The sequence below is a fragment of the Patella vulgata genome, chromosome 4 (genome assembly GCF_932274485.2).
Source record: "Patella vulgata chromosome 4, xgPatVulg1.2, whole genome shotgun sequence".
NCBI lineage: Eukaryota > Metazoa > Mollusca > Gastropoda > Patellidae > Patella > Patella vulgata.
The window spans coordinates 13,850,048-13,859,068 of NC_065882.2; positions in this window are offsets into that span (position 1 = coordinate 13,850,048).

Consider the following 9,021-nt stretch of genomic DNA (forward strand, 5'->3'; position numbering starts at 1 on the left):
CATTATTATTATTCAAAAAAGCATAACATTTCATCTTGCCAATACGCCAGTTTATGTTCTAAATTTACTGTAGATTATAGCATTGACTATATTGTTTGGTACATGCAAATACGCCAGTTTATGTTCTAAATTTACTGTAGATTATAGCATTGACTATATTGTTTGATACATGCATTAGGAATTTGTAGAATTAAGATTGCTTTTTTTGAATACGTAAATAAAACCAGTCCAAACTATAATATAATATTATAAAATGTTCAAAGAAAGAAATAGACAAGACAAGAATACAAGCCATACCACAAATTAGTATTGCATTATTAATGTCCATATGTCTTTATAATTAAACGTTTTAATTAAAGTTTAATGTATGAGGTGTGCTTTATTTTACATTTAATTGACAATTGGTATGAGTCAACAAATTCATCGCTGCACGTAGATATAGCCTTGCTCCAATAATGACATTTTGTGCAATGTTATGGGGTTTCAAAGGAAACATAGTCAATGCTATAGTGTTCAATTAAATAAACGCTAATTTCTTATCTGCGATATCAGTTAGGTCGAAGCGTACGCCAAGTAAAACTATTTCACACACACAGCGTTCTTAATTAATAATGGCCCCAATCAGCAACGTTATATGTTTTATTCCTCTAATTTACTATAAAACACAATTCCGTTCGCGTCATGGGTTAACGGCATATTAATAGCTTTATTCACTGAGATGGTTCCTTGCCCCTAGGTGGTTCCTTTATTTATGGTTTATTTTTCGAATTGTTTTTTGTATTTATTTACAGAGGTTAAAAGTTTAAATGGAAATATTTAGCACCTTCTTGTAAACCGTTGAAAGATTTAAAGTTTGGATTAAGGTTAAGTGAATGTAGGTCAAACATGCCGCCGACATAGTGTGTATTAGGGTGTTAAAGATTTAAAGTTATTCCCTACATACAATTCAGCTGTGAAATAACACAATTTCTTTCATTATGTGTACAACAATAAAACAGTTATCATAGTAACAATTACTTCAAACACTATTATTAGTTACTTTTAATTATATTTAACCAGTACTTAAATTATTAATATATTCCTCTGTATACTAAGAAGATATATACCAAGTTCAAAGGCTACTAATACGTTACTTGTTGATGTTCTCTAACATCCAACATTTTCTTACAAAATGACCTATGGACCTTTTCTATATTATCGGCTTCCTGACATCCCCAGACTTCTGATGCATAATTTAGAACGGGGACCACGTATGTGTCAAATAATGCTAAACTGGTTTGTATATTAAAATGGTTGTCTTTGAAGGTTTGCATTAAACTAAAGCAAGATTTCTGTCCCTGTAGAGCTATAGTTTTCCGGGTAACAGATAATTTACCGTTATAGTTGAAAACTATACCCATGTAATTAAAGCTACTGACTACTTCAACTAAAATATTTCTATAATACCACATTTCATTACACATGATCTTACCACCGTTTCTAAAAACTTGGCTCAAGTGACGGCGAAGTTTGCATCTGCTTGCTTTATGTTTAAGTTACTGGGTGTCGGCCTGGAAAATATTTTACCCTGTGGTTCTACCCTGTAGTGATCGATACCGCATCTCCATATGCCTTATTCTATTATAATACAAATGTGAAATTTTGTCTTAACCATCAGTTAATATAGCATTCAGATTTGTTCAATACGTATACTCGAATCACCACCTAAAAGCTGAAAGGGAATATACCCTATCTCCACTTTAAATAAACCCTACCAGTCCTTCTACTCACCCACTTTTAAAATCAAATAATGACGTGCAGATTTTATGTTTATAACTTCATATTAGACTAACGTGGTGTAATATGATATGACCATATATTTATATTTATTTAGAACAACTATCATTATGTTTATCTTACCTGGGTTTAAAAAACAATATCTTTCAAGCGACACATCAAGTGGAGCAATGAAAATTGCAAATTGTACAACTAAAATAAGTATTTGGAAATGTAGACATTTGCATTTTGGACCGTGAACATTGAAATAATCATGGCAACGTTATTCTTCCATATAAAGGTACGATTACACCGTCGTCAAAGGATTATATCGCCCTTTCGCGAAACGGATCTTTAAATAGGTTGTCATAATCGACTATATACACAACACAAGATGATAACGTAGTACAGGTGACCATATCTACTAAGTATATAATATTTCAATTTACTTGTGTGTAGTTTTTCTCAGGTAAAATATAGAATAAAAATAATTTGATTTTACACAAAATACATATTGGCCACCAGTTTTAGACTAAATAGATTTTGTATTTGATGGATTAAATTATGAAAAAAACAGAATCAGAATCATTTTAGAAGAGTTCTAAAACATCCTGTTAGCATATACCAAAAGGAGCCACGGTGAGTCAGTGAGTAAGACGTTGGCTCGTTAACCTGGACGTCCTGTGTTCGATCCCTGTGTTGACCCGAGAAACTTCATCGGGATATTCAGGCGTGGTTCCCTCCTTGTCAGTGGTGCATGGCGTATGCCAGTCTTCATTATCCCAGACAGTAGGACGTTAAACCCCATTTCATTTCATTTTCTAATCGACCAACTATATACCCCCTCCGTATATAACTATACATCCTACCCAAATACTCATATATCGCCACAATGTCGCCTTTAAAATCAAAAAATGATTATTATGCAGATTGTTTTTTGTCACATGCTTCAGATTACACGAACATGATATGACTTATCTTTCAGCGTTTATTGAATTGTTCATGAGCAATCTGTTTATTACGAAAGCCCAGAAGGCTCATTCCAAATTCCAAATTCCAAATGCGAAATTCCAAATTTATGTCTTACCGATAAAATAGCAAATTGGCAGCCCCCCTCAATTAAACAAATTAGAAATTATATAAATTGTAATTTTACACAACTAATTACTTCTAGTTTACCTATCTGGGGCGGATAAATACCCGTTCCAAATTACTAGATTCCAAATTCCAGATTCCAAATTCCAAATCTGATCTGACCAATCGGATCATGTTTTTGCTTTTGACTAATCAGTTAGAGAGAGAGAGAGAGTGAAACGGGGTTTAACGTCCACTCGGTACAAACTAGGTCATTTCGGGACTAACATATGGTTTTAATTTTATTTCAATAAATCGCTTGCGCGTAGGGGTCTTTAGCAGTGGGTGGAAACCGAAGGACCCGGAGAAAACACACGAGGTTGGACAGGCCACCCTACTCCTTGTCACGTACAACCGGGGATTCGAAACCACTCCAGTTGACTCAATGACAGGCCGTATGATACAGCACGCACGTGCTAACCATTCGGCCATCCACCCCACCCCCTAATCAGTTAGAGTATACAGGGGCGGATCAAGGAATTTTTGCAGGGGGGGGGGGCATGTTCCTGAGACAATGTATCTCCCCCCCACCTCCCGCTTGGTCTCTATCGTCATTTTGGTGTATATACATACACATTGAGCTTTTTAAACAGAGAAATTCAACACCTCGTTTGACGTCAATTTTATTATGAATTAATACAATGACATTGTGATTCAATTTCATGGATGCAAAGCATTAATTGTGATATCACATAATGTCTATATCATTACCTCGTGCTTTGAGTGCCCATCCTGTCCCAAATATGACGATAAAGGATAAAGCACACGACCGAGAAACCTTTCTCATAAAAAGTGTTGATTTACAAAAAAAATTATGTAGCTGAGCAGGGGGGGGGGGGGAGGGTCGCCCCCCCCCCCCCTGGATCCGCCCATGGTATAATAACAATATTCCAGTTCGGGTTTGCTTCGTGAGATGTGAACAGTTTGGGGCAAAGTTCCTCTGCAGTGAGCTACTCTGCTACCCGGTATCCTAGGACTGGCATTTTTTTTTTTGCTACAGCAGCAAATTTGGAATCTGGAATTTGGAATTTGGAATCTGGAATTTGGAATCTGGAATTTGGAATCTGGAATTTGGAATGAGCCTTCTGGGCTTTCGTAGTTTATCATGAGATTTAGTCCAAGTTATAGGTATATAATATAGTAATACGACCTATACATACATTAAAGTTGGACTATCATATAGAATTCAGACACAGGCACTTGAAGGGATTAAAATAAAACTTCTTACTACTGCTTACAACCGCCATGTTGTTTTCAAGCATTCAAGACATTTCGTCTGCTATCAGCTCACAATACTCACTAGTTGTAACATTTCCCGTCATTTTTATTGCTAACGAGACTTTATTTGATCATTATACACCTTCCAATGTAATTAAATTGGTCATTTTACAGCATTAATTACAAATCAAACTTGAAGTGTGATCACTTGGCTATTCGTATCTTCAACGGACCGGAAATAAGACGAACTGAGGTCAACGACATCATGTTGGGGAAGCCCTTTGATTGATCGAGGCGCGTTATTCACGGGTTATGAAAGAAACGAACAGTTGCCTGGTATATTTTATTTAATGTAAAATTTGTAATATCCACCAATATACTAATCTAAAGACTATAATATGTACAATGTATATTTACAATAACAGGTGTAAATCACATACAGGATATTTATATTACCTGTTATTATGATCTACCCTCCAAATATAATTAATATAAAACTTGAAATCTCTTTAGGTGATAACGTCGTACAGGTACATAACACGTTAATACACCTGTGTGTAGGTTTTAGTCAGGTAGAATATATGATACAATTAAATCAAAGTCAACAAAATGCATATAGGCCACAAGTATTAAACTAAATATAATAGATGAAAACCACAATCATAATTATTTTAGAAATTGTTAAATAAGTGGTATAATCTGTTCTAAAACAACCTGTTAGCTGTATTATACCAAGTGAAGCCACAGCGGCTCAGTGAGTAAGATGTTGGCTTGTTAACATGGATTTTCTGTTTTCGATCCCTATGTTTACCGAGAAAGTTCCTCGGAATCTTGCGACCAGCTTCACCTTGCCAGTGGTGCAGGACGAAGGGCCTGGCAAGTGTCGGCGTATAGACGTTGGAATGGGACGTCTGGTGTATCCATTAGCGTGCATATAAAATAACCTTTGACAGTTGAATTCGATGTAAGAGTTCCTCATAGCACACTGTATGGTGTATGCCGGTCTTCATTCCTCCAACCCGATGTCTTTTCATTTCATGTATCAAACATTGCCTACATATAATATAAGAAATTACTACAATTTTAAGAATTAAAAACTATTAGTATTTTAATACTGTGGTTTATAAATATCCCATTTTACATAACACAATTATTATCTGCTAATCATTTTCTGTCGATAAATTACATCGTTATATAAATTATCTGAATTACAAAAATGTTATTATCTTGTTTTTGTGTGTCACATAATCATCTTAATTTTACCATTACATCCGAATTCGGGGATGGTTTAGTGGTTTAACGTGTGTGCGTTAAATCATAAGGTTTGTCATTAAGTCATGTGGCGTGGTTTTGATTCCCCACTTGTGCGTAACGAGGAGTTGAGTCGCCTGTCCAATGTCGTGGGTTTTCTCTGAGTCATCCTCCCACTACTAAGGACCTCTACGAGCGGTAGAATTATTGAAATCAATTGAGTCATGTATAAGTCCCTTAAAAACCTAGTTGGTTTCGAGTTGACGTTTAATCCCATTTTTCTATCTCTCACAACACAAATAATACCTTTATAGTTAATAGGTATTTAGTATTACACGTAACTGGTACCTTTACACAGTTAATAGTTATTTACCGACCCATTGCACACACAGCCATAAAAAAATACCTTACACGTGCACTGTATCAGTTTATAGCTATTTACCGATCCATTGCACACACAACCATAGACGCATACCTTACGCTGATTTAGTTTCAAAATAAAGTTTAAAATCTGTTTTGTTTCACATACAGGTAACTTACATGTTTCTGATTGAACTAACATACGTTAAATAGAGATATTTATCCTTGTATTGGACTAACAATAGAGATATATCATTGTATTATGAGGACACCCATCTATCGTACTTTATTTATGGTTTATTTTTCGAATTGCTCTTTGTATTTATTTACAGAGGTTAAAAGTTTAAATGGAAATATTTAGCACCTTCTTGTAAACCGTTGAAAGATTTAAAGTTTGGATTAAGGTTAAGTGAATGTAGGTCAAACATGCCGCCGACATAGTGTGTATTAGCTAGGGTGTTAAAGATTAAAAGTTATTCCCTACAAGGTGGTTCTACGGTTCTTACCATACAATTCAGCTGTGAAATAACACAATTTCTTTCATTATGTGTACAACAATAAAACAGTTATCATAGTAACAATTACTTAAAACACTATTATTACTTTTAATTATATTTAACCAGTACTTAAATTATTAATATATTCCTCTGTATACTGAGAGGATATCTACCAAGTTCAAAGGCTACTAATACGTTACTTGTTGATGTTCTAACACCCAACATTTTCTTACAAAATGACCTATGGACCTTTTCTATATTATCGGCTTCCTGACATTCCCAGACTTCTGATGCATAATTTAGAACGGGGACCACGTATGTGTCAAATAATGCTAAACTGGTTTGTATATTAAAATGGTTGTCTTTGAAGGTTTGCATTAAACTAAAGCAAGATTTCTGTCCCTGTAGAGCTATAGTTTACCGGGTAACATATAATTTACCGTTATAGTTGAAAACTATACCCAGGTAATTAAAGCTACTGACTACTTCAACTAAAATATTTCTATAATACCACATTTCATTAAACATGATCTTACCACCGTTTCTAAAAACGACGATTTTCGTTTTATTTGCATTTAAATCGAGGCAATTGACCGAACAATATTCATCTATACCATTCAACATATTCTGTAAATTATCAGATGAGTAGCTAAGTAATACGGTAATAACCTTTGATTGTATGCATCGAAGCCGAAGTGCAACCGGTTAGTGCCGAAATGTAAATCAACAATCATCACAGTATTCTGTCTTGTGGTTTCAGCTAAGGTTATAAGTTCCATAAATTTATAATCACCGAATGAAGGTTGTGATTTAAACTTGACGATATAATATTACTTGGGATGTTATTTGAACATTTAAATAGTTCATAAATTATAACTTTGATATTTCTAATCATTATTAAATAGAATATTCGTGCACTAGTATCAAGAATATACAGTCAAAATGGGTAACAACTACATGTAATGTAATTTTTTGTCATGGTTGATTGATTAGAATCCTTGATATCGTTGACCTATATAGGTGTTAGTAACAACTGCCGTGTTGTGATACCTGATTGGGGCCATTAATTAAGAAAGCTGTGTGTGTGAAATAGTTTTACTTGACGTACGCGTCCACATAACTGATATCGCAGACAACAAATTTGCGTTTATCTAATCTAACATATGCAAAAAAAGGACCGCCGTGTTATTTCATATTGAAACCAAACAGCATGTAATCAAAGAACGCTTTTATCCGCCATATTTAATATTGTCACGTGACATTGTTGTTTTTTTCGCTTGGGTAGCGTTTATTATACACGATAGAACTCCAGTATAGTAAACCATAGCTATGGACAATATCATGTCCCAAATAAATAATCTAATTTGTAGATCGGCAATTTGTCACGTGAAGATCCGAACATTATTTGTATGGCTCAATTTGTTGATAGCAAATACCGCTAATAATTAACTTGGATAAAAAAAAAACACGCTTAGTAAACGAGGCAATTTTACCCAGCCTCGTTCTGAACAAAATACCTCGTTCCAAAACGGGGCAATTTAAAAAACCTCCTTTTGGAACTCCAGACAAAACGAGGCATTTTTTTTTACCTCGTTAGAACGAGGCAAAAATTTTAACACATTTCTGCCTCGTTTGGACAGAAATGCCGAACGAGGCATTCTGAGGTTTATAGTGTAGTTTCATTACATCAATATCTTGACTAAGTTCGATGATGAGCATTTTCTGCTCAGGGTAAGCAGAGCGATAAGCAATGTGATTGGCCGAGACTTTGGAACACAATAACTCTCCTTCTAATTAAGCTTGAATGTTCAAACTTGGTGTAGGGGTTTATTAGGCCAATGCCTTGATGAAGTATGAAGATAAGCATTTTCTGCTTAGGGTAAGCAAAGATAAGCAATTTGATTGATTGATTGATGCTTTGGGACACGATAACTTCAGTTCCAATTAAGTGAGAGTGATGAAACTTGGTGTATAGTTTCATTACATCAATACCTTGACTAAGTTCGATGATGAGAATTGTCTGCTTCGGCTAACGAGCAATAAGCATTTTGATTGGTCAAGACTTTGGAACATAACAACTCTTCTTCTAATTGAGGTAGAATGTTTAAACTTGATGTAGATGGTAGTCTTGACTGAGTTCAATGATTAACATATCGAGCTAAAGCTAAGCAGAGATAAGCAATTTCCTGCTTTGGGACAAGATAACTTTGATTATATCTGATAGAGAGTGATGAAACTTAGTGTATAGTTAATAATCAGTTTGATTGCTTGATACTTTGGAAAAAAATAGATGTGCGATTAATTAATATGTGTCATCTATTTATTTGGGGATTTCGGCGGGGGACATCAGCCTCACAGTTGGCTTGTTTTGTTTGTTTTTTTGTTTTTTGTTGCTGTTTAGTATACTTTCATGCAGTGTAGTCAATTTCTTTAATAGTTTACGGTTTTCTACTCGATTCCTTTAACATAGAAACTCTCAATTCTGTGCAAAATATTGTTTCCGTTTAAATATGTGTGGTCGTAAAAACGCATTCTCGAATGGCAGAATATTAAAATGATCAAATGATATGTTTTAAATAACCAAGTCCTATTCTGATCTTACACAACCTTTGTAGCGCTTGCCTACTATTATTCATTGCTCCCCCCACCCCAACACCAACTTTTATCGCAAGAAGTTCGTCTGCATCTCCTCTAGATTATAAGGTAGCCGTTTGCGTGATTCTAATAAGCTTTCACATATAATTCGTCAGTTTTAATTTTCATACACAGAAATATACCTGGGTTTTCTTCTTTATCCCATTACTGC